Source organism: Pinus tabuliformis, chromosome 6, assembly GCF_031772625.1.
Source record: "Pinus tabuliformis cultivar Carrire ecotype Pingquan chromosome 6, CPIR1, whole genome shotgun sequence".
NCBI classification, from domain to species: Eukaryota; Viridiplantae; Streptophyta; class Pinopsida; order Pinales; family Pinaceae; genus Pinus; species Pinus tabuliformis.
The window spans coordinates 65,223,926-65,242,348 of record NC_142292.1 but is presented as its reverse complement, the minus strand read 5'-3'; the positions used below and the strand labels follow the sequence as shown (position 1 = coordinate 65,242,348).

Genomic DNA, 18,423 nt, shown 5'->3' with positions numbered 1-18,423 from the left:
TATTTACTCTACCTAATCTAATTACTTGCCAAGATTACACTATTTGGTCATATTTTATTCTCTATCTATAAGCATAAAATTGAAAGCATGAAATAGTCAAGTTTAAACATTTTGATTATCATGGATTGTGGCAAAGGTAACAAGCTGCACACAAACATTTATTCTACATCAAAAGTAACTAGGAGTGGTATTTTGACCTTTCATGGTCTTTTCTTTTCTTGGGTTTCATTTTTTCATCTTTTTTGACCTTTTTTATTCTTTTTGTCCTTTGATTTTTCTTTCAGGACATATCCTCTTTACATTTTTTAATTTTTTGAATATGGAAAACATTTGCAGAAAGTAATGGTATGTACATATTACAGGTTTAATCTCAGCCATTCAAAAATTATGACTCCAATTGGTATAGGTACCTAACAGGATCAACAATGTGTGTATCAAGTGTCACGATGTTTGAATCTATACCATTGAACCACCACAACAGGACAAGGGTTGGTGTAAGGAACCCGGTCGGAAGTGTGTTAGACGTTGATGATAGATGACATGCAAGGTTTGGCAGAATGGTCTGCCATATGGTTGCATTGGGTTTGCAGACATAGGGGAAGTCATTGGGTTGTTGAATGGTATGGTTAGGAACAAGTAATCTGTGAACTATAACATCTGAATATCGCCTAATTGGTGATGTAAAATTTGTATACAAGGGAGATGCAAGACCATAATGATGTAATTCTGGAGGAGTGAGGTCTCCACTATATAAATAAACTACCTGGGTCATGCATCATGTTGTAAGAATTCATAATAACTTGTTAAAATATGGATCATCATCAACAACAAAATCAAGAGAATCAACTAATGCTTTTGAAGATGAAATATTCAGTTCAACTCCGACATATTCTGTTATGCACAACAAGGGTTCAAGCATTCCTGGCATTGGAATTGGATGATGCCTCAGAAGTGAACACAAAGGGAAGTGTTTTAATATTTTCTCAGCAACTAAAACATTTGCAGCTAGCATAAATTACTCAACCATTTGATTTGCCTCGCGAATTTGATAAATACCAATATCAAGTGTGTTGAGCATTATAAAAGGAATGTAATTTCCACTTATTTCATTATCTTTTCCTTTAATTCATAACTTCTTTACATTATGAAATGGGCATATGGTGAAAGATTATGATAAAGTTTAGATGATTTGTGAGTAACGTAAAATGACTAATTATTACCTTTTCCTATGCAGAAAAGGAAGAAATTGGAAGATCGCCATTTCAAAGGAAAAGACAAGACGAAATAAACTGTTGTCCCTTTGATAGGGAACCGCATCCAAACAAGGCAATCCAGATCGGAGCGCATAGGCCAGGAAAAGGAAGAGGAGATACAAAATCAGCACAAGAGAATGAAGAGATAATTGAGAAATAACGATATGGTGAATCCCTTAGGATCCTTTCTTTGATCTTGAGGGATCGCTACCTTAAAGAATATCTGTATCTTTGGTATTTCTGCTTGGCTGTTATAAAAAGGGACAATGTTGCTAGCCCAAGGGGTGGATTATTGTTGTCCTTATGAAATTCACTATTGTAACTTAAAATTTGATCATCGACTCTCTTTAAAGAGTGATTACTGTAACTCTGTTTCATGATTAATACATAAACTCTGTTTCTATTTCGTCTTTGATTCTGGAGTAATTACAGAAGTGCGTCCTTGGAGGCTAAGGGCCCAGCCTTGGTGGATCACTTGCTTCCTGCACCATTATTTTCCAATTCCAAGTCGTGTGCGATTTGATTTCTTTTATTTGTTTTTTCAGTAATCTGTTGTTCCTTATTATTTCATGTATTGGCTCTGTTATATTTCATTCATATTTGAATAGTAAGGTTATCCTTTGCAACTAGAATGTTATGTTGTTCATTCTGAATTTATATCGCATTGTCGTTTCTTCACAGATTGATTTATTATATAATATTGTTGTTCCTTACAGATTACCATTATTGTTCGTTTACAGAGTAACAATGTTGTGTATTTATAGATCGGCACTATTGCCTATTTATCTATGGTTCACCTTTAAGAGTCATTTCTGTTCATTGGGATTGTTGTTCCATAGTAACATCAATTGCTGTTTCTTCATAACCGTAATCAATAATTGTTATGCCGAAACTTAGATTACTGCTTCCCTCAGTATAGATGTGCTATATGTAACATTTGATTTAGTTTTCAGTGTGTTTACATTTCATTCAAGTTGCTGTTCAATATTTCATAACTCACTTTAGTTTGCCATTCCATTTTTGGTTTGTTGTTCAAATCATTTCTTAGGTAAAGACTGTTGCTTAATTCTTGTAGATTACGACTATTGCTTCATTCATTCCTATAGGTTAAAGCTTTGTTGTTCAATCTTTTTAAATAGATTAGTTGCTGTTCCCTTTCCTGTCATTTGAATTATCATTTCAAGTAATTGTTTTGGTCTGAACTGAACGATCTGAAACTGTAGTGAACATTGACTATTGTTGTCCAGTTCCTAGATTGATGATCTTTTACTTGATTGCTTTTCAATTACATCAGTTTACAAAGGGAAGAGTCATCATTACTGCACCCTTGACTGATGAAGTGTTGTAGTTTCTTAAATGAATGATTTAGTTACAAGCATTTCAATTTCTTGCCATTACAATTAGAGTTTGTTTCTAGCATTTATTTACTTTTGCAAAAGCACTATACTACTAGCATTACTATTGACAAGTGATCGCCTCAAATTGAGTACACTTTTTGAGATAAAAAATCATACCTGGATTGATAATTAATGTAGGGTAAATATAGGTGAAAAGACCCTTTTTACTACTCAACATTTTGGCACCATTTCCGGGGAAGAGTGTAGCCATTTGTTTCTTTCCAGAGTAGTGTAAGTACCTGCTAGGAGAGAATTGGGTTTTAAAAATGGAAGGTAAGAACCTTCGTATGGAGCATGTAATAGCCCTGCTCCCCTGTCCACTTTTCTATAGATTTGCTATTTTTTTGGGTAGAAATCAGCGTTTGATTTGTGTGCATGACTAAGCAGAAAAAGCCTGAAAAGAATCATAAACACCTACCCAATCCTGATAAAGCTAAGGGGTCAGTGACCCTTGGCTGATCGACCTTTATAGACAAAATCCTTAAAAAAGAAGAATCTCAAACTTCAGTAGGACCTAGAAAAGTTGCTTCTAGACAACCTACTAGTTCCCTTCAGGCCACAGGATCACCATCTGTAGCCTTCGCTGAGGTGCACAGCCAAACTGAGGAGCAAGATTTTCAAGAAATTGAGAATTCTAGCCCAAAATCATTACAAGAAGGGAACCTTAGTAATCTCTGCGAAGGGAGAGGAGAAATAGGGGAAATCGAAGAGCTAAAATCTCCTCTTGGAATAATTCAACCATTAAACAGCCCAGATAAGGGAGGTGCTGCAAAAATAATCAAGAACGAAGTTGAAGAAATACAAGAGCTAAAGTACCCCCAGACATTAGGAACTCTCATCATCCCAGACCAAGGAAGTGTTGTTAAGGCCATTCCTGTTAAGGTCACCCCTGCTCCGCCTAACCAACCTAGGAATACCCTTCTAGAAATCCCAGAAGGTTATTGGCACATATTTGACCAAATGGCCCACAACCAGCAAACCCCCCAAACCTCTACACTGCAATATCCCATTGTAGATACTGTAGTCAATGCACCTATGAAGACAATTCCTCTCCAGCATATCCCTACATTTCATGGCCTAACATCAAAGGACCCTGATGCATTTTTGTTTGAATTCGATGTGCTGTGTAGAGGATATGACTATACCACCAACCCCCAAAAGATGAAACTATTTCCATCTTCATTAAAAGGAGCTGCTTTACGATGGTTTATGGGGTTGGGTGGAGGTGTTATAAATGACTGGGATCAGATGAAAGGTGCTTTCCCGAAGAAATATCAGGATTATTGTAGATCCAAAGAGTTAAAAGATGAAATATTTGAGATGGTAGCTAGACCTAATGAAACACTAGAAGAATATGTTGAACGTTTTCAGTATAATCTTCAAAGATCTCCTTATGCATCATTGCCCTTACCTGACAATGTATTGAAAACAACATTAATTAAAGGTATGAAGGAATAATGGATTGAAACACTAAATATTATGGGAAAAGGAGACATCTATCAAGAAGATTTTGCTAACATCATTGATTTATGTATCAGGAGCTCACGAGGAAGCACAAGGCTAAAACCAGCAGAACATGATAGGTTTACAAGGGACAACAAGATCTCTGGAGAAGGAGTAACTCGCGCGGAAATTGGAAATTTATTAGAAAATTTCAAAATTGATATATTGGGGACTCTGACAACGTAGCTCGATATTATGCAAGCCAAACAAAAACAAGCAGAGGCAGAGCAAAATCTGGCAATATTCTGTCCCAGATGTAGAAAGAAACATAGCCACAAAGAGTGCCCATTAGATGCGGTTCAAGTTTGCGCCATTTGTACAAAAAACCACTCTACGGAAAGTTGTCCCTCACTTCCTGGTTTGAAAGTGGTATACAAAGAAGCGAAAGAAGAACCAAAACCAGTGTACCTACTTAATTAGTGCCATCAATGACAGCCATGACAATCAAATATGTTCCCTGATCCAGCTTCTTCTTTCCAGCCTCTGCAATATCATGCTCAGCAATATAATACAATGTGGAAAAACCAACCTCCCTTCTCAAATTGGTCACAACAACCATTTCCTTCATCATCCCCTTGGTTGAACCGAAGCAAGCCAATATAATTGGCCAAATTTTCCCTACGCCCCACCATATTAGCAAAACAATGCATATCCATCACAATGGTCCCCTCCCACTTCACAGAGTCAAGCCTGCCAGAAAAATTGGCAAAGACCGATGAATCAAACAGTAGGAACCATTCCACTCCCTCAACCTATACTGCCAACACTACAACAAAATCCCCAATCCAATTTAAGACTGCAACTCCCAGCCCAACCCAACCCGAACCCAAATAACAGACTGGTCCATTCTGTTCAAATAATTAAAACATTAGAGCTAGAAACTGATCTAAGGGAGTGCAATGACCTTCAATTAAGGTCTGGGCCTATTGTAGAAACCGAGGGAGACAAACAAGCCCAAGTTGAAAATCAGTTACCTATAGAACAACCATTACAAGAAGAAGATATGGTCAGAAAATAGACTCATGACCAAGAAACCTCATCTTCTCCCCCATTCCCAGAACGATTAAACATACTGTGCCCTATAGAACATCCTGATTTTGATATTCTGGGAGAACTAAATTTTTTTTTACATAAAAATCCCACTCCTCCAAGCTATCCAAGATATCCCAATATACACAAAAACCATTAAAGAACTTTGTATAAAAAACCAAGGAGGAAAATAGCAAATAACCCAATAGTCCAAGTAGTCAGCACCCTATCTGATCTATTATCAGGGAAAGAAGCACCTGTCAAATATGAAGACTTAGGAAATCCAATAATGACAATGCAAATTAATGGAAAAACCTTTTCAAATACCTTAGTTGATTTAGGGGCTGCAATTAATATTTTAACAACCACTACTTATCAAAAACTGGGTATTACATCAGTAGAACCAACTTCTACCTTATTAGAACTGGCTGATCGATCAGTGGTTAGGCCAGAAAGTACATTACATGATGTCATGGTATCTATTGATTCCTGGGAATATCCGGACGACTTTTTGATAATAAACCCCAAAAACCAACTCGATGGACACCCGTTGATCCTAGGAAGACCTTGGCTTGCGACCGTTGATGCTTAAATTGGCTACCGGCAAGGCAGTATGACCATAACTAGAGGAAGTAACATCAAGAATCTAGCTCTATACCCTACAGCCCAGCCAAGTGTAAGAATAATAAAAACTAATAAACATTCTCTATCATACCTCATCGAAAACATTAGATCCCCATTAACCATAGAAGATTCTCTTGATTTTAAAGATCAAATAGAGGGTGATGTCATTAACAAATTCATTAACCAAGCTGAATCTAGATCTTGCATACAATGTCACATGATAGAGGCAAAATTTCAAATAGAAAAACTATAGAGATTGAGACAGGAAAAACTTTAAACATCAATAATAACCTGACTCCTGAACAAGAAGAGAAGCTCATCCAACTACTGAGAAAATACAAGGAAGCATTTGCATGGGATTATCTGGACATGAAGGGAATTGATCCCCAGTTATGTACACACCACATTTATATAGAAAAGGATGCAAGACCTATTCGCCAACCCCAAAGAAGACATAACCCTCATCTAAAAGACATTGTGAAAGCTGAATTACAAAAACTCTTGGATGTAAACTTTATTTATCCTATCTCTGATAGCAAATGGGTCTCTCCACTTGTAGTGGTGCTGAAGAAGAATGGAAAGTGAAGGATTTGTGTAGATTACAGAGAATTAAATAAATCAACCCAGAAATACCACTTTCCCCTTCCATTCGTTGACCAGGTAATAGATACATTAGTAGGAAAGAAATTCTTTTCTTTCTTGGATGGCTTCAATGGATACAATCAGATTCAGATTGCCCCTGAAGACCAAGACAAAACTACTTTTACCTGTCCCTGGGGAACATTTGCCTATAGAGTTTTACCTTTTGGCCTATGCAATGCCCCTACCACATTTCAAAGGGCTATCCTCAGCATCTTTTCAGATTTAATAAATGAAGGGCTCGAAGTATACCTGGATGATTTCACACCATATGGAGATGATTTCGACCCAGCACTAGACACATTGGAAAAACTGGTGCAACGATGTATCACCACCAGGCTCTGCCTGAGCCATGAAAAGTGCTATATGATGATGACCGAAGGACTCATCCTAGGTCATTATATCTCAGCAGCTAAAATACAGGTAGATCTGGCCAAAATTCAAATAGTTTTGTTAATACCTACTCCTACCACATAGACAGAGGTACATAGTTTTCTTGGATTTTCTGGTTATTATAGGAGATTTATAGAACATTTTTCTCAAATAGTTGCACCTCTATACGCACTAATAGGGAATGTTGATTTTGTTTGGACAGATAAATGTGACTGTGATTTTGAGGATCTGGAAAAGCTTGTGCCAACAACTCCAGTGTTGAGAGGTCCAAATTGGGATCAAATGCTTTAGACACAACTATTGGAGCAGTCCTTGGGCAGGAAGAAGACAAAAAACGATATGCAATTTATTACATTAGTAAGAATTTGTCTCCTGCTGAGCTAAACTATAATGTTAATGAAAAAGAATTTTTAGCTGTAATACATGATGTAGATAAATTTAGGCATTATATCACTAGATATCCTGTTGTCTTATATATAGATCACTCCGCCATAAAATATTTAGCAAATAAACCAATTACAAATGGTAGAGTAACAAGATGGTTGATTTTATTGCAGGAATTCGACATCACAATAAAATATCGACCTGTGAAAGAAAATCCTGTAGCTGACTTTCTCTCGCGAATGCCGAAGCCGGTGGACACAACAACAGTTGAAGATCAATTTCCAAATGAACATTTATTCGTTGTTACTGTCAAAATACCCTGGTATGCTGATGTTGTGAATTATCTAGCAGTAGGAAAATTACCAAAACATCTGACCCCCAATGAATGAAAACAGATTGTGCAGCATAGTACCCAATTTTCTTGGATTGGGGGCTACCTATTCCATACAGGGGCAGATATGCACATCAAAAGATGCGTCCTGAAGAAGAAATTTTTGACATTCTGAAAGCCCGTCACGATGGACTGTGTGGTGGACATTTCGCAGATCGAAGAACTGGTCACAAAGTTTTGCAAACAGGTTATTACTGGCCCACAATATTCAAAGATGCAAAGAAATTTTTTCAAGCTTATGACAATTTCCAAAGAGAAGGATGGCCTGGACAGTCCAACGAAATGCCCTTGCGCCCACAGCTAGTCATTGAACCATTCGAGTGTTAGGCACTCGATTTTGTTGGTTCGATCAACCCATCATCAAACCAAAAAACATATATTTTAGTAGCAATGGAATATGTGATCAAATGGGTTTAAGCAGAGGCACTGCCAAGAGCTACAGAGGATTCCTTCATTCATTTCCTATTCCAGATATTTGTGCGATATGGTCTCCCAAGAGACATAATCACGGATGGGGGACCGCAATTTGCTGGTAATAAAATTGCTGCAACATTAAAAACCTATCATATTCAGCATAAAATTACCACTCCATATCACCCACAGGCAAATGGCTAAGTAGAGAGCACGAATAAAGTAATAGAAGCAATACTAACAAAAACCATTGCGTCACACAGATGCGATTGGGCTACAAGATTGTCGGAATCCTTGTGGGCATACAGAACAACATGGAGAGACACTACCGGTTATTCACTGTATCAGCTAGTATTTGGAAAGGAACCCATCTTTCCAATAGAATTTGAAATACAAACCTTGAGAACAACACAAGAAGTCGGTCTAGATTTAAACGAGGCCCAGATTAATAGACTACAACAAATCAACGAGCTGGATGAAATTAGGCTCTCCGCTCTTCAACATACCACATTAATCCAACAATAGAGAGTAAAATGGCATGACGCCCTCATCAAAAAGAGAATCTTCCACGAAGGAGATTGGGCGCTCCTATACGATTCGAGGTTTCAGGATTTTCCAGGGAAACTTCAACTCACTGGTTGGGACCATATGAAATCCAGAAGGTGCAGGATAATGGTGCCATTACTTTAACCACCATTGACGGATCTGGACATAACTTTAAAGTAAATGGCCACCTAGTTCGACTGTACCGCAAACCGCTTACTCAGGAATCCTTCTACCAACAAATTCAGAAAGACTCTGACATGCAAATTCAAGCTGAGGAAGAAAAATCTTCCTCGCCTTTGGTTCACTAAGAAATTTGATTGCTTTTAAATTTTGTACATAACTTTTTATGTTCTATTTGTGTAAATTGCTTTTTGTACAGATTTCTACATTTCCGCAATTTTTGCATTCTGCTGTTCCTTTTCGAAGGAACAACATTTTAACCGCTTTACTGTTCCTTTTCGAAGGAACAACACTGTTGCATTTTGCTATTCCTTTTTGAAGGAACAACATTTTCACTGCTTTTCTGTTCCTTTTCAAAGGAACAACATTGTTGCATTTTGCTATTCCTTTTGGAAGGAACAACATTTTCACCGCTTTGCTGTTCCTTTTTGAAGGAAAAACACTTTTGCGTTTTTGCTATTCCTTTTCGAAGGAACAACATTTCCGCCGTTTTGCTGTTCCTTTTCGAAGGAACAACACTTTTGCATTGTGTTGTTCCTTTCCGAAGGAACAACATTTTCATCATTTGTTGTTCCTTTCCGCAGGAACAACACTTTTGCATTTTGCTGTTCCTTTCCGAAGGAACAACATTTTTGCCGTTTTCTATTCCTTTCCGAAGGAACAACACTTTTGCATTTTGTTGTTCCTTTTTCGAAGGAATAACATGTTTGTCATTTGCTATTCCTTTTCGAAGGAACAACACTTTTGCATTTTGTTGTTCCTTTTCGAAGGAACAACATTTCCGCCTTTTTGCTGTTCCTTTCTGAAGGAACAACACATATACATTTTTGCTATTCCTTTCCAAAGGAATAGCACTTGCATTTTTTGCTATTCCTTTTCGAAGGAACAACACTTGCATTTTTTGCTGTTCCTTTCCGAAGGAACAACACTTTCATTTTTTTTTTTGTTCATTTCTGAAGGAACAACACTTTCATTTTTCTACTGTTCCTTTCCGAAGGAACAACACTTCCATTTTCTATTGTTCCTTTATGAAGGAACAACACTTTCGTTTTTTTGCTGTTCCTTTCCAAAGGAACAACACTTACATTTTTTGCTGTTCCTTTCCGAAGGAACAACACTTTCGTTTTTCTGCTGTTCCTTTCCGAAGGAACAAGCATTTTCATTTTTTTGTTTCCTTTTTGAAGGAATAAAGTTTTCACATCTTTTGTTTGCACTTGCTTTATTTGTTGTTCCGATTAAGGAACAACTACTGTTCCTCTCAAGGAACAGTAGCTTTGAGCATGTTTTTTCCTTTTTTCTTGCGTTTTTTGTGTGCAAATATTCTTTTGTCGTCCCTCTAAAGAAACAACAGTTGTTCCATCTTGAGAACAACACTTTTTGAGTGCATTTTTCTTCTTTTTTGTGTATGAGTGTTTTACCATTTAGAGGATTTTTGTGAGCGATGGCCATTTAAGGCACAATTATACATTTATGCAAGAATACAAAAACTAGAGGATACTGAAATCAGCAAATCAAAGAAAAATCGTCATCTTTAGAAGAAATTTCTTTGAATTGATAAGAAAAAAGAGGAAAGGACACAACTATTTATCACCTTGCTGTCATTATTTTACTAATACCAATATGATTGATTATTTTTATCATGATGGTTCTTTCTAAATCCCCATAATTCTCTTTGATCATTATTATTGAATAAGAATAATGGCATATTTTCTCTATTGAGATGTTCAGACTTCTTCCACCATCCCTACTCTTAAGGAATGTTGAGCCACCCTCTGTGTATAAATAGGAAAAGTGCTATATAAAAGAAAAATAAAAAGAAAAAATGTTTATCTATATGATTACTAACATGATTTGTCAGATGAAGGATAGGGGGTCTCATCAAGAGCCAGCCTACCATGATCATAAGGAAGAAAGTGAAGTGGCATTCCCACTATGGCCACCACATCAAGGATATGATCCAAGAGGCACACCAAAAAAATAAAAAGTCCTTGGAATGAGAGGTCTCATCACGAGCCACCCTGCCCACCTTTCACTCCTTCCTGGTGAATGGCATTGTGATTCAACTGGTTACCAAGCCAGCACAATGGCCTCCATTCTGACATTGCAACAACACTTTCCTAGGCATACACAAAGGATTATGGTTCCAAGGGTGAAATAAACAACTCTGTCAAGGTTATGGACACCTATGGGCAACATAGCTCTGTTAATGGTATTGAAGTCATATTTCTTATACACCAATAGTAATTATAAAACCCTTCTTCTTATATCTTTATAAGTGGTTCAAATGAGATTATGTATATAACCCTTTCAAACCTTTGATACATGAAAATCATTTACAAATCAATTATGATGGTAAAAGTCGATAATGTCTGCATAAGAACTTTTATTCACGTCAGCTTTCCTATCCTCCATTTCTCGCATCATATCACGACATTTGCATATTTATTAGCGATTCTATCATACGCCTCGATTTTGGTAATCCACTCATTTTTATAAACATGGCATATCTCTATACATTGTTCCTTTATTACTTTGTACTATGGCAGTTTAGCACGTTGCTCCTTTATTTGATGGCCGAATACGCCCTATCACATTACAGGGGGGCGCGGGTGATCTCCATAATTTGCTGGCATACGTGTCAGCTCATCATTCGGAAGAATTATGACTCGGGAATAGCAAGACTTAACGGCATTTTGTTTCCCAACATCCATGGCTTGCTATTCTGAAGCCATTTCCGTGTTTTCTCTGCAAAAATTAGCAATAAGTTAGAAATTTGAACAGTTTGCTGTTCCATCATCTCCTCTATGTTTTCTTAACAATGAACTAAAAATTTGAACAGCTTGCTGTTTCATTGTCGTCTCTGTGTTTTTTACAGTGTGCTAAGTGTGAAAATGATGGGAGGAAGATCAATTTGCAGAGAGCCATAGGTGTTGATGGTTTCCGATGCTGCATGAGAAATCCTAGCAAGGGCAGGATGGATAGCTTATCTTAACCGTCTATAGCAATATAATGAGACGGTGGCAATTGAGTTTCTACAGAACTTGCAAGAAAATCATTCCATGGTGAGAGGGAAACAGATAGCAGTCATTGATGACATAGTTGCAGAAGTTTCAGGACTGCCCGCCATTGGACTCTGTGGACTCTGAAAAAGGTGAGACTGCGAGACGCCATGACCATCTTCCAGGATGAAGGGAAAAACCTTACTATAAAAGGGAAAGGAGTTCTGCTGGAAACCTTGGGAAAGCTGTGGGCAGAATTGACGAGAATTATCCAGAGCTACATCACTTGCGATCATAGGAAAGACGTGGTAAGACCACGCCATCTCAAACTTTTAGTCGTGTTAAAGCAAAAATGTGCTGTGAATTTGCCTGCATTTTAAAATTTTTTATTACATGATGTTGCCCGAAGCATGAAGAAATCTCGCCATGTAGAGTTAGTAGTAAGCCACCATGGGTTAATATGACTGATAGTTAGCTACAGTCTTGCCCAATAGTAGAGTAGTTGGGAAGAATTGATTTTCTCCATAGACGAGGGACTGGCTTTGCCAGCCCCGAAACGAAAACATAGTGCCAGTACATCGAGCAAACCACTGAAATGAAGAAAATCTATTAGATTGGCAAGGATCAGAGGAATGCTAGGAAATTCCCAGGGAAATATTAGTCAACCGGTGGAAATACATGATTCAGGAGACGAGCAACCCCCACACTTGGAAGGTGGGGAGAACGAAAAATTGGAGGAAAATGATGAAGGAGAACCGGAGGAGGAGACTGAGTAATTCGGTCAGGAAGGAGAGGAAATAGAGCAACAAAATGAAAGTCCACTGCAAAACCCTCTACAAGAAGATGAATTGGCCCAAATTCTGGCCAATATGAGTGAATATGTCCAACCTCATAGCCCACTCAACCCCCATACTAAAGAAGAACCACAGAAGCACTCTCCTCATGATAAAAGTGCATCCGAGGAACTGTATGATGAGGAGGAAGAAGAAGAGGATCACTCTGCTCATGATGAGAGTGTATCTGGGGAGAAGAGTGATGAGGATAACGAAGAGGAACAATCCGTTCCTAGTCAGAATACACTCGAAGAATTTCATGATGAAAAAGAGGTAGAAGAAGAAGCTACCTAGGAAATAACAGAGCAAACTAGGGTTTCTACCCCTGAAAAACCTGATCAACAGAACACTGAAGAAGTATCCCATGAAGAGAATAAGGAAATTGGTCAAGGCGAAGGTACAATACCTAAGGTACAAAGCCCAATCCTGAGTAAACGAACGGCTGTTCCTTCCAAGAAAACAAAGGAAATTAAAACATTGCGAAAGGAACAACAGAGATTGCTTAACGTGATTAAGAAACTTTGACAACAGATAATATTCTTGAAAATGGGGAAGAAATCAATAGGAACCTTTGTGGAAAAGCATGTAATCACCCAGGAAAAACCCCTTAAGGAAAAGACCAAGAGGACTCAAGTCCAACTTGTCATTCAGAATTGAAAGGAACAACATTTGGCTGTTGCAAATGTAGAGGTACAAACAAATGACGCACTAGCCTGTGATAAGGAAATCCTGATAGAGGCACTATCCTCTAGCGAGAAGGAAACTCATACCATAAAGATGAGATGTTGTAATAAGGAGATCCAAGTAGATCTCCAGCCCAAAATTATCATGTTGGATAATGACCCGAGGATAGTAACTCTACAAAAATATTTGGCACAAACCCAACAAACAATAGAGAAACTCACAGAGCAGACTGTTCCTCAAGAAAAATATCAGAAATTACAAAAACAGTTGAAAAACATTAATGCATTAGAAAGCCAGGCCTTTGAAGGATGGCGAAAGGCAGAAGAAATAGTCAAAAAGGTAACCCATAGACTAGACATAGTCATAAAACAAATGGATACCTTATGTTCTCTGTATATTGACACTCTAGTGTATAGGGCACCTGCCAGAGACTATGCTTTGTTTTTAATGGAAATGTATTTACAATTGAAAATTAAAGCTATCAAGGCAGGAGTGCCTATAGAGATAAAAACCATTGATGCTTTCATAAACTGTTGTAAGCATTACGGGGTGAAAGTTCATTGACTGTTATGTGAATTTTATTTGCACAATCTTGTGTTAGATGGAGAAATAGAACAGAACCCTAGCCCTTTTGTGGGTGATGTCCAACTTCAGGCATTTATTTCTTTTGGTGTTAATCAGATAAAGTGTCTTAAAGCCTACAATGTCTTTCAAAGATAGGAGAATGGATTAGATCTATGGGTGAGGGGTGAACCTAGAGACCCATTGCAATTATGGAAAAAACATATGAACCTAATGAGAACTTAGGGTGTGATCCACACATTGGGACCTATTCACATAGCAGTCATCCGGCAAGGGGTAGAATACTTCTTTACCATCAAACACCTTACCATAGCAGCAGCCAAATTCCGATACCAGACTTCTAATCAGAATATCCAAAATAGAGAACCATTCAATTATGAGAATTTTAAGCTAGTTGCTGACCGCTTGGGTATCTATGGTGACTTCATTTTGAGAGAAGGTCTGTCTTGGTTAGGTTGTAGGTTCCAAAGTCTAGTCATTTGGTATCCTGCACCAAGATATAGAGCCCTATATGAATTTCTTGAAAGTCAGAGAGGGCATATTTTTGAATTCTTAGCTAGGAATCATGGTTGTATACCACCTACTGAGAACCATTCTCCAGCCTATTCCCTAACTTCATTGCATGTCAATTACAATGTTTTCATGAGGGCATGAGAAAGGGTAATCAGGGGGGTGTGTTGAGCATTAGAAAAGGTATGTAACTGCCACTTATTTCATTATCTTTTCCTTTAATTCATAACATCTTTACATTATGAAATGGGCATATGGTGAAATATTATGATAAAGTTTAGAAGATTTGTGAGTAACGTAAAATGACTAATTATTACCTTTTCCTATGCAGAAAAGGAAGAAAATGGAAGATTGCCATTTCAAAGGAAAAGACAAGATGAAATCAACTGTTGTCCCTTTGACAGGGAACCACATCCAAACAAGGCAATCCAGATCGGAGTGCATAGGCCAGGAAAAGGAAGGGGAGATCAAATCGGCGCAAGAGAACGAAGAGATAACTGAGAAATAACGACATGGCGAAAGGAGGGATTTCTACCTTAAAGAATATCTGTATCTTTGGTATTTCCACTTGGCTGCTATAAAAGGGACAGTGTTGCTAGCCCAAGGGGCAGATTATTGTTGTCTTTATGAAATTCACTGTTGTAACTTAAACTTTGATGATTGACTCTCTTTAAAGAGCGATTACTATAACTCTGTTTCATGATTAATACATAAACTCTGTTGCTGTTTTGTCTTTGATTCTAGAGTAATTACAGCAGTGCGTCCCTAGAGGCTAAGGGTCCAGCCTTGGTGGATCACTTGCTTCCTATACCATTATTTTCCAATTCTAAGTCGTGTGCGATTTGATTTATTTTATTTGTTTTGTTCAGTGATTTGTTGTTCCTTATTATTTCATGTATTGGATCTGTTATATTTCATTCATATTTGAATAGTAAGGTTACCCTCTGCAACTGGAATGTTATGCTGTTCATTCCAAATTTATATCGCATTGTCATTCCTTCACAGATTGATATTATTGTATAACATTTTTGTTCCTTACAGATTACCATTACTCTTCGTTTACAGAGTAACAGTGCTGTGTATTTATAGATCGACACTATTGCCTATTTATCTATGGTTCACCTTTAAGAGTGATTGATGTTCATTGGGATTGTTGTTCCATGGTAACATCAATTGTTGTTTCTTCATAACCGTAATCAATAATTTTTATACCGAAACTCAGATTACTGCTTCCCTCAGTATAGATGTGCTGTATGCAACATTCGATTTAGTTTGTTGTGTGTTTACATTTGATTCAGTTTGCTGTTTAATATTTCATAACTCACTTTAGTTTACCGTTCCATTTTCGGTTTTCTGTTCAAATAATTTATGAGGTAAAGGCTGTTGCTTAATTCTTGTAGATTACGACTACTACTTCATTCATTCTAGTAGGTTAAAGCTTTGTCGTTCAATCTTTTTAAATAGATTAGTTGTTGTTCCCTTTCCTGTCATTTGAATTATCATTTCAAGTAATTGTTTTGGTGTGAACAGAACGATCTAAAACTTTAGTGAACATTTACTATTGTTGTTCGGTTCACAGATTGATGATCTTTTACTTGATTGCTTTTAAATTGCATCAGTTTATAAAGGGAAGACTTATCATTACTGCACCCTTGACTGATGAAGTGCGTAGTTTCTTAAATGAATGGTTTAGTTACAAGCATTTCAAGTTCTTTACATTACATTTAGAGTTTGTTTCCAGCATTTATTTACTTTTGCAAAAGCACTATACTACTAGCATTACTCTTGACAAGTGACCGCCTCAAACTGAGTACACTCTTTGAGATAACAAATCATACCTGGATTGATAATTAATGTAGGGTAAATAGAGTTGAAAAAGACCCTTTTATTGCTCGACAAAGTGGATCTTGTGTTTCATTATCTATGTCAAACTTAACCTCTATAGATGCAAGAGTCAGAGCTCCTCTTTCAATCCATATGGCCCTCATGATCTTGCTAATGAATTTATATTACATAGATCGAATGTTATAGGATCAACCAACCGACTGTCATCCATCCATGCTTGAGCCTTAATGTAAGACAATGCTGCAAATGACTTGATAACACTTTTGGTAAATCTCACAGAAACAATATCTGCTGAAGGATTCATTTCCCAAAGAACTGAAAAGGCCAATCTTTCAACATCTGAATGGAAGGAGCATATATCTTCAGTAAGTGGTTTTGGGAGCATATACATGCTTCGCTCAACCAAGTAAAAAAATGTGCCTTGTTCTGAATCTTCTTCATCAAGAGGTGTACCCAAGAGAACAAAATTTGTAACATCAACAATGTGGGCTCCAACTTCGAAATTTCCATTTGGGAGTCCTCAACAACATAGTGCATCATCAATATCCTTGCAACTAGGTGGATCCACACTGAATACTCTTAAGTGGCATAGATCCTCTCAGTGAGGATCACTCAAATCTTCTAGTTGTAATGTCCAGGGAAAGGGTGGTAGGCAAGCTAGAACTTGTTTAGAAAATGCTCTTGTGTTTATGTCGTTCTCAATTAGAAAAACCCCAGTTTCTGTAGCACTATCACCTATTTCTCCTATCGTTGACACATAGTGACAATATGGATACCGTGATAACTAATCCCATGAATCAACACTCACAATGATCCACTTGTCAATGAGATTTCCAAGTTGGCGGGTTTGAATTCAGATTTTAGGTAATCTGTGATCATTAGATACAAATAAAGCGTTGACAATTCCAGCACCATCTGCAGGCATAGGCATTGGCTCCAGAGACGCACAGTATGAATGCCAATTCCACTTAATTATACCAATAACATGCCCCATTGGACAAGCTGTAATATGACCTTCAACCCGCTTGGATTTCTGCTTCAAAATGGCATCACGAGGAGCATCATCAACACTATTCGGAACTAAGTGGACCTCCTCATCTTCATCTTCTTCATCTTCTACAATTTTCATTGTTTTCTCTTCATCTCACTGATCCTTAGGCAAGAGCTCTACTACAACTACATCTCCATCAAAAGCTCGATTCATATTATCACATCCATAAATAATGATCTCATCACCAATACTTTCACTACCAACATAGGCCTCAAGTGGGTTGTAATGACTGACACGAAGTTTCCCTTTTCCATGATTTTGTTCTAGTCCTTTCTTCCATGAATTTTGAATTCATATAGGTGGTGGTAACCCTTCAACTGTAGTTTCTGTTTGTTCATCATCAAAATCAGTAATTTTGATTTCTTCATCCTCTACAACTGTATTTATGTCCTCTTTTATAGATTCTACATGTTTAAGTGTTGTATTTTCAATAACTTCATCCTCTTTAACATTAAGATCAGCTTCACTCGAACCATTATCTTGATCATTTTTTGCAACATCTTCATTTTCATTATCATCATTCTGGTCAAAATCTTCTTATTTTGTTTCCTCACTATCGCTATCATCTTCCTTATTATTGATTTCCTTTAGACATTCTTTAACTTCTGCACATGATTCTTATAATTGTTGAAATACTTCTTGAATTTTATTAAACTACTCAACACAATCAGGACGTGAACGTAATGGCACATTATGCAGCAAACAACATTCAAAGACCCACATGGTTATATTGTGCGCCATGGCTCCGATACCATTGAAGTAACAAACCCTGTAGCTTGTTGGTTTTAATGTAAAAATACACAATAGGTATTTTGTAATAATAATTTAATATATATAAAAATTGTACAAGTGATGAATGTTACAATGAGGACCCGCATATATATATATATATATATATATATATATATATATATATATATATATATATATATATATATATATATATATAAGCAGGTGTCCCTTCGTGACTGGGCGTGTCTTTTAGACATGCCTTTTTGCTTAAATTAATGACTATTTAACATAACCAACATTTGATGATTTAATATTTACATTTATTTATTTTATTTACTTGTTCTGAATTATATTCATAACAAAGCTAATTCTCATGATGAATGGAAAGACATGGTGCAGAAAGAATATGATGTTTTGATAAAAGATGGTACCTAGTG

The 18,423-nt window shown here is 37.0% G+C and overlaps 1 pseudogene; it reads right to left on the bottom strand.

Annotated features, from left to right (window-relative positions):
• Nucleotides 1-385: 385 nt before the first annotated feature.
• LOC149257250 (exosome complex exonuclease RRP44 homolog A pseudogene) overlaps nt 386-18,423 on the bottom strand; it is a 176,826-nt pseudogene continuing 158,788 nt past the window's right edge.